This window comes from Salvelinus sp. IW2-2015, unplaced genomic scaffold, assembly GCF_002910315.2.
Source record: "Salvelinus sp. IW2-2015 unplaced genomic scaffold, ASM291031v2 Un_scaffold8287, whole genome shotgun sequence".
In the NCBI taxonomy this organism is placed as follows: Eukaryota; Metazoa; Chordata; class Actinopteri; order Salmoniformes; family Salmonidae; genus Salvelinus; species Salvelinus sp. IW2-2015.
Genome location: NW_019949547.1, coordinates 1 through 7,385, shown reverse-complemented (window position 1 = coordinate 7,385; position 7,385 = coordinate 1). Strand labels below are relative to the sequence as shown.

Here is a 7,385-nt window from a genome sequence, read left to right as displayed (position 1 = left end):
TGATTTAAAAAAAGAATGGTTACAGAAATCAACTGCACAACATGGAATTCAGTCACAAATGGCAGTTTCAAGTCTCTTTACGTGGCGTCTTGGTTTCCTTTAATCTCATCCCCACTTTAGTCCATATCAAGAGCTCTTTACAACTTGATAACTGTCTATAAATACAACACATACAATGGACCAGTCGTTTGGTCTTGGTGTATCGTCAAGAGTTCTTTTCAATGGAAGGTCTAGTTCTCCTAACCTCCATAGCCACTTCTTCTGGGTTAAATAAATAGCGCTGGAGTGTGTACACAGGTTGTGAATCCTTGGATGACTGGTGAGGGAGGGCAAAGGTCAAGAAGTTACGGAGAGACTGTGACTACTTGAGGTGGGTGTCTCTCTTTTTGGCTGCAGTGAGCTGTACTGGAGTCAGTGTGTGTGGGGGGGGGGTCTATTATGGAGGCAGCAGAGGGGGTTTGAAAGTACAGGCTCCAGTACAGTGGCGAGGGGTCAGCATCTTGCAGGAGAAATGGTGCAGGGCGTCATGAGCTTCTAGGGAGAAAGGGGATGTGTCACTTCAAACACTGGGCAGATGAAATGTATTTGTTGTATTTCTATCCACACTATGTATTCTCTTGTCATCCTTTCCTCTAAGTTCAGTCTACATGTCACAGTAGTTCTGCTCAATATCAAATGAGCTAGGAATTAGRATATCATAAGGACACACATGCTAGCGAAGAATAAAAAGTAGCACTTGCATAGGTACGGTTGGACAATAATTTGACAAAGACTACTAGTRATAATCAAAGTCCACTAGKAYGCTATGCTCTTGCCCAGCTAGCCATTTAATTAATTCACAAATGGACTGAAACTGGATACATGTTCTGTTTTTGGAKCATATAAATTACCTTTTAGCTTCTGTTGTATTGCATAACGCGCCTTTCTTTCTTGATCCAACTCGCTGCACAAAGTGTCTAAGCAAACAACACATAAATAATAAGAAAGAAAAAAACGCAATAATTGAGCTACAAAGCGGTGGTTTGTAAACTTTGAAATGGATGACTGTAATTTATGTAGTTCACCCTCGGGTATTTTGAGTGACCTCTTAGTGTAGTTGAAGTGTGTATTTACACTACCGCGTTCCAGTAACTCTAGAACTAGTCTATCCGTGAAAGGGCGGCATCAGCTGTTGTCGTCTACTGTATGTAACTGATACGACGATACGTAATGGTCTGCCTTTTACATTTTCCAGTGCGTGATTTAGGAGAAAATAACATTTACAAACAAAACKCAGCGAAATCAATCTCTCTATGGTTTGYTATTATTGCAGTTCATTCGACAATTTCCAGTCAAATTGCGAAAAATGTTGACTATTTTACAGGAATGTTAAGCTATTATTTGTAGATTGTGGACATGCAGCCTAATTCTATAATGACCGAATTTATGCAAGTGTCACTTTCCCTTCTTCATTCTTGTGTGGTACAAGGAAGCAACAAAGTCAATATGACTGTTCTTGTACATGCATGTTTTCATACGTTAGAACGTCAATGCTATAACGATATGGGTCATTTCATTCAATTTAAGTCGAGACATATTATTTAATTTATTAAAACATTGACCATTTAGCATATTCCGATTATTTTTCCTGGAGACTCACCTCGGACAATATGAAGCTGTTGGACCATCTCTTCTCTGTAGGACAGTTCCCTCTTCATTTGGTCCTGAAAATTATCTGCATAGTGAGCAAGCAGACGGCTACTATTAACACAGTGCGCAAGTCCAAATAATAGAATTTAAGCCTAATGGGTTCTCAACATTATGACATATGACTATATTAAAATGAAGACCTCAATGAGRGGGAAACAGGAGCAGCTCTCGCTTTTGAAGCTAAACAATAATTTACTTCCATTTCAGCACCATGTCGCTGTCCACTAATGTTTGCTTCATTGTAGTCAATATGTTTGCTGTATGTCTCTTTATGTTTAAACTCATTCTGATACAGGCTAAGATGGTGGAAACGTGAATGACTTTAACTCTTAAAAAATATAGTTACATTTAAAAAAAAAAAAAAAAACTAAGTTAAGAGATCAAGTTGCGCCTGTTTCCCCTCACGTAAATCTGTCATATTAGCTGCACCTCGACTCTGTGTATGTTTAAGCAGTAGGACAATAAACCGTCCTACCTTTTAAACTTTGAAATTCGCGTTCCAACTTTTTTCTGAGCTCKACTTGTTCGACAAGCTGTTTCTGAAGTTCCTCTGCAAAACGAAGCGGTCATCACCATTATCATAATCGTCGTTGTAAAAAGGCAATAGGCAAAGCTGTAAATTCCAAATGTGTCTTTCAACATACTAGGCCTATATATTGCAGACCTATCTTAGATAGCCTGTTCAACAATTAAAGCATTTGATTTTGATTACAGGCATTTATAGACCTAATACAATYCAGGCCTATGGGTAAAAACAACCACAATGTTTCCCTTGGTTTATTTCCCTATAGTATCGTAATAACTATTATCAGAAGGCCCATGGTTGGAACGCTAACAGTCGTTTAGCCTCACTGTGTCTCCAAGCATGGTATTGCTAAATAATTAGCTCCATCGCCTCGGGGTTAGAGGCTCGAGCGCCGCAGCTTAATGGCTGGGCTCGTTAAAATATTAATAGTGTAAAAACGATTTCGTGTTACAATAAGTAGAACAATTCCGTTTCTCATAATTTAACATTAGAGGAGGTTAACGAATGGAAAACAATTCAAACGTGACCGTGCAAACTTGTGTTAAGCTGTAGGCATACATTTTTTTTATCAAGCGATTAATAAAAAAAAATWGATTATTAGACAGATCATAATAGGTAGTATGTTGTTAGTGCAGTAGCTAGATATGGAAGGGAAAACCTCACCAGTATAACATATTAGACTGGTGATTCCACACGTCGTAGCCTACACAAGACCAACATGGAAAATGGTTCTCATGTRCCATAAAAAGGCTTATAATTAACAACACGAGGTTTTTTTTCGAATGTTGAAATGGTAGGCTTTGAGGAAGTAGAGCTACAAATAGAGCCGCGTTCACACGTGTTCGTTATGTTTAAAATATAACTCTGTTAATCCAATGCTAAATATGATTTTTTTATTCACAGAACCGACAATTAGCCTATTATGTTTAGTGATTTCCACCTTGCTTTGATCAATTTAGGATGAGATCTAATGACTTGAAACGAGGCTAGGCCTACTTGTTGGTCGTTTGGCTAATCAATATAAACAAATGTCAATGATCATTGATACCTTTAGCCATGTTTTCGATATCTTTTTCGTGGATCCTACTGACGTCATGCTGACGTAATGCCCCATCGCCTGCAAGAGAAATATTAAAGATGGCATCAGCTCATTAATTAATCTAATTTACTAAATTTTCTGTTATAAATTATCATATTTGCAACAGTAAAAAGTGAAAAACCTTTGGCTAACAATTTCGTAACATAAAATATAATACAGTAGTCTATATTACCATGGTAGGCCTACTAAACTTTTACACACACACACGCGCGCGCGCGCACACACACAGAGACTCACATGTTGGGCTTTCCTTTGCTTGGTCCTGATAGGCTCTCTGTGGAACGTCCTCTCTTGTAGGAGAACGTTGTTTATGTGGGTCGGAAACATGGAGGACACCTGATAAAGACAGACAGTAATAAGCGACGTGCCTATTTGCATACAGAAACTATACCATGAATATGTACTATGCAAGATAATAGGCCTACCGTTCGATTGCAATGGGCTGCTATGTTTTGATCCAAACGTAGATGGACCGTTCAAAGGCATGTGTCCATCCTTTTCATGTGTGTACACCTGCAAAATTAACCATCGCCATTATAGTCAATACAACTGCAATTATCTATAATTCTCTTAATTTCACAAGCAATTCTTTGAGCGGATATACCCACGTGACACGTCTCCAATTTACAATTATAGGGAAGTAATTCAATTGTTGTCCACCTATCTAAATTGCGGTTTGACTGACATTAGGACGAGGCCGGCGCAGGCCTAACCTTTTCCCAACACACTACAAGGCTCGCAGTAAACACTCCAAAACAGAACCACTTCAATTATCTTTAGAACAAAAGACAAGACACGGGCCTAGGCTCCCACTCAGCGACCTTATTAAAACAGGCTTAATCCTGTCTCTTATACACATCTAGATGTGTATAAGAGACAGTTGTTTATGTGGGTCGGAAACATGGAGGACACCTGATAAAGACAGACAGTAATAAGCGACGTGCCTATTTGCATACAGAAACTATACCATGAATATGTACTATGCAAGATAATAGGCCTACCGTTCGATTGCAATGGGCTGCTATGTTTTGATCCAAACGTAGATGGACCGTTCAAAGGCATTTGTCCATCCTTTTCATGTGTGTACACCTGCAAAATTAACCATCGCCATTATAGTCAATACAACTGCAATTATCTATAATTCTCTTAATTTCACAAGCAATTCTTTGAGCGGATATACCCACGTGACACGTCTCCAATTTATAATTATAGGTTAGTAATTCAATTGTTGTCCACCTATCTAAATTGCGGTTTGACTGACATTAGGACGAGTCCGGCGCAGGCCTAACCTTTTCCCAACACACTACAAGGCTCGCAGTAAACACTCCAAAACAGAACCACTTCAATTATCTTTAGAACAAAAGACAAGACACGGGCCTAGGCTCCCACTCAGCGACCTTATTAAAACAGGCCTACTCCTGTCTCTTATACACATCTAGATGTGTATAAGAGACAGGCCCCATCGCCTGCAAGAGAAATATTAAAGATGGCATCAGCTCATTAATTAATCTAATTTACTAAATTTTCTGTTATAAATTATCATATTTGCAACAGTAAAAAGTGAAAAACCTTTGGCTAACAATTTCGTAACATAAAATATAATACAGTAGTCTATATTACCATGGTAGGCCTACTAAACTTTTACACACACACACACACACACACACACAGACTCACATGCTGGGCTTTCCTTTGCTTGGTCCTGATAGGCTCTCTGTGGAACGTCCTCTCTTGTAGGAGAACGTTGTTTATGTGGGTCGGAAACATGGAGGACACCTGATAAAGACAGACAGTAATAAGCGACGTGCCTATTTGCATACAGAAACTATACCATGAATATGTACTATGCAAGATAATAGGCCTACCGTTCGATTGCAATGGGCTGCTATGTTTTGATCCAAACGTAGATGGACCGTTCAAAGGCATTTGTCCATCCTTTTCATGTGTGTACACCTGCAAAATTAACCATCGCCATTATAGTCAATACAACTGCAATTATCTATAATTCTCTTAATTTCACAAGCAATTCTTTGAGCGGATATACCCACGTGACACGTCTCCAATTTATAATTATAGGTTAGTAATTCAATTGTTGTCCACCTATCTAAATTGCGGTTTGACTGACATTAGGACGAGMCCGGCGCAGGCCTAACCTTTTCCCAACACACTACAAGGCTCGCAGTAAACACTCCAAAACAGAACCACTTCAATTATCTTTAGAACAAAAGACAAGACACGGGCCTAGGCTCCCACTCYGCGACCTTATTAAAACAGGCCTACTSCATTCTCAATCTCTTTAATATTGGGACGATGGTCTTTTTTGTAAATGTCATTGRCAAAATGTATTTTAACAAAAGATAATTTCCATATTTGTTCCAACCTGCCAATGTATGTCTAAACAGGCTCAGCCTTCTGTAATGTCAGGGTTTTCAACAGCACAATAAAACGTCATGCGAGAAGGCCTGGGTATAGTTAATATAAGTGGCTTTTTTTCTTCTTCATTTGACCAAAATATGAAATCCTCTTGCCAAAACGCGTTGAATACATCACATTAGCCTACTGTTTAGGCTTCACACTGTTAAAAGCTGCCAGCCATATCAACATCCTATATAGCATAGGCCTTTGACAATTGGAACATTAAACATAGCATGATGACCATGCTTTATGCCCATGCATTTACAAGACCAAACATCACRCATTTTCATATGCGATCCAAACAAGTCTCCGTGGATTGATGCKTAAATTATTTTACAAACATGTGCGTAAATAGATTGAACATCAAAGCACTCATATGGACATTGGCACACTTACTTCGTACACCGGTGTATCATGGCGCTCTGACACCTGTCCACCCTGCCTCTCGTCATCAGAGGACCCGGAGTGGGGATCTTCCGGGTGTGGTCCTGGACTTGTCCCCAGCTCTTGACTATCTTCCGGCCCGGAATGGGCTGAGTTGAGGGGCGGGGGACTCTGACGGTCCTCCACTGACAGTTGGACTGACTCTTCATCCTCTTGTGCCCTGTTTGACTCCACGTCAACGTCTGGGTCGTCCACGCTATCCACATCCGGGGACATAGACCTATAGCTAGAACTTTCACTCACGAAATCTGGCGATAGGTAACCAGAGCGCACACCGCTGTACGTGTCCCTGTTGCCGTATAGCTTTGCCAATGCTTTTGGCGTCTTTCACCACAGGTCTGAACGCAGAGATGTAATTTATCTTCCTTGGAGTTGTGGGGAGTCCTTCCGTCGACCGGCCTCATCCCCGGATTTATCCTCGTCGTTCCGGGGATTGTGAGCTGGAGCACCGTTCGCTGTCGTGAAAGCTATCCTTAGGTGTGTTTGCGCACCGGTCACTTTTATCCGATAACTCGAGATCACTCTGTCGGACACTTAAGAGCTCTGGTGGTGTTTGGGTGGTGACTGTTGATACGGTGCATCGGTAGGCCACCTCAGTAGGCCAAAACATCGGGAAAGAGGGATAATACTGTCCTTTGCTCCTGGCCAAAAGACACCCGAAACGTTGGTTTTATTTGTCTCTCCCACTCCGTCGTCCTTCTTTTGACACAGTCCAACGCAGGGAATCCATACGGGTGGGGAGAGAGGTGGTGGATCTTTGAAGCATCCCAAAGCTCTTGCTGGGCACAGGGATAACCGGGGTAGTTCCGGACGCCATTTGACAGACTGAGTTAGGCCTACCTCGGTCTTCGTCACAGCGCAACTTTATGGTACCTCGGGGAACTTCTTTGGGTGGTTACTGGTGGAATGTGACTTCAAAGGAGAGGACATGGATTGACCCACTCATAGGTAGCGCTCCTCTACGACTTCCCCCGTTGAACATCGCTTTAACATCCTCCCACGCGTGGGCAACATCATCGACGCGCTTTTGTCTGTTAGTTTGAGATGGCGCCTCCACGAATTAAGTTTGCTGCGTCTGGCTGTGTATTCTTGGACTCGGGAGTGCGATGGAGTGGAATATGAATTTATTCGGGAAAATACATGTTTACAATATGTGCATTTAATGCACTTTGGCCCTCGAGCTGTTATACCTTGCAGGTATGAAGCTACCTC

The 7,385-nt window shown here is 41.2% G+C and overlaps 1 pseudogene; it reads right to left on the bottom strand.

Annotated features, from left to right (window-relative positions):
* Positions 1-125: 125 nt before the first annotated feature.
* Positions 126-7,380, bottom strand: LOC112079511 (SKI family transcriptional corepressor 1 homolog-B-like; annotated as a pseudogene).
* Between the last annotated feature and the right edge of the window lie 5 nt (positions 7,381-7,385).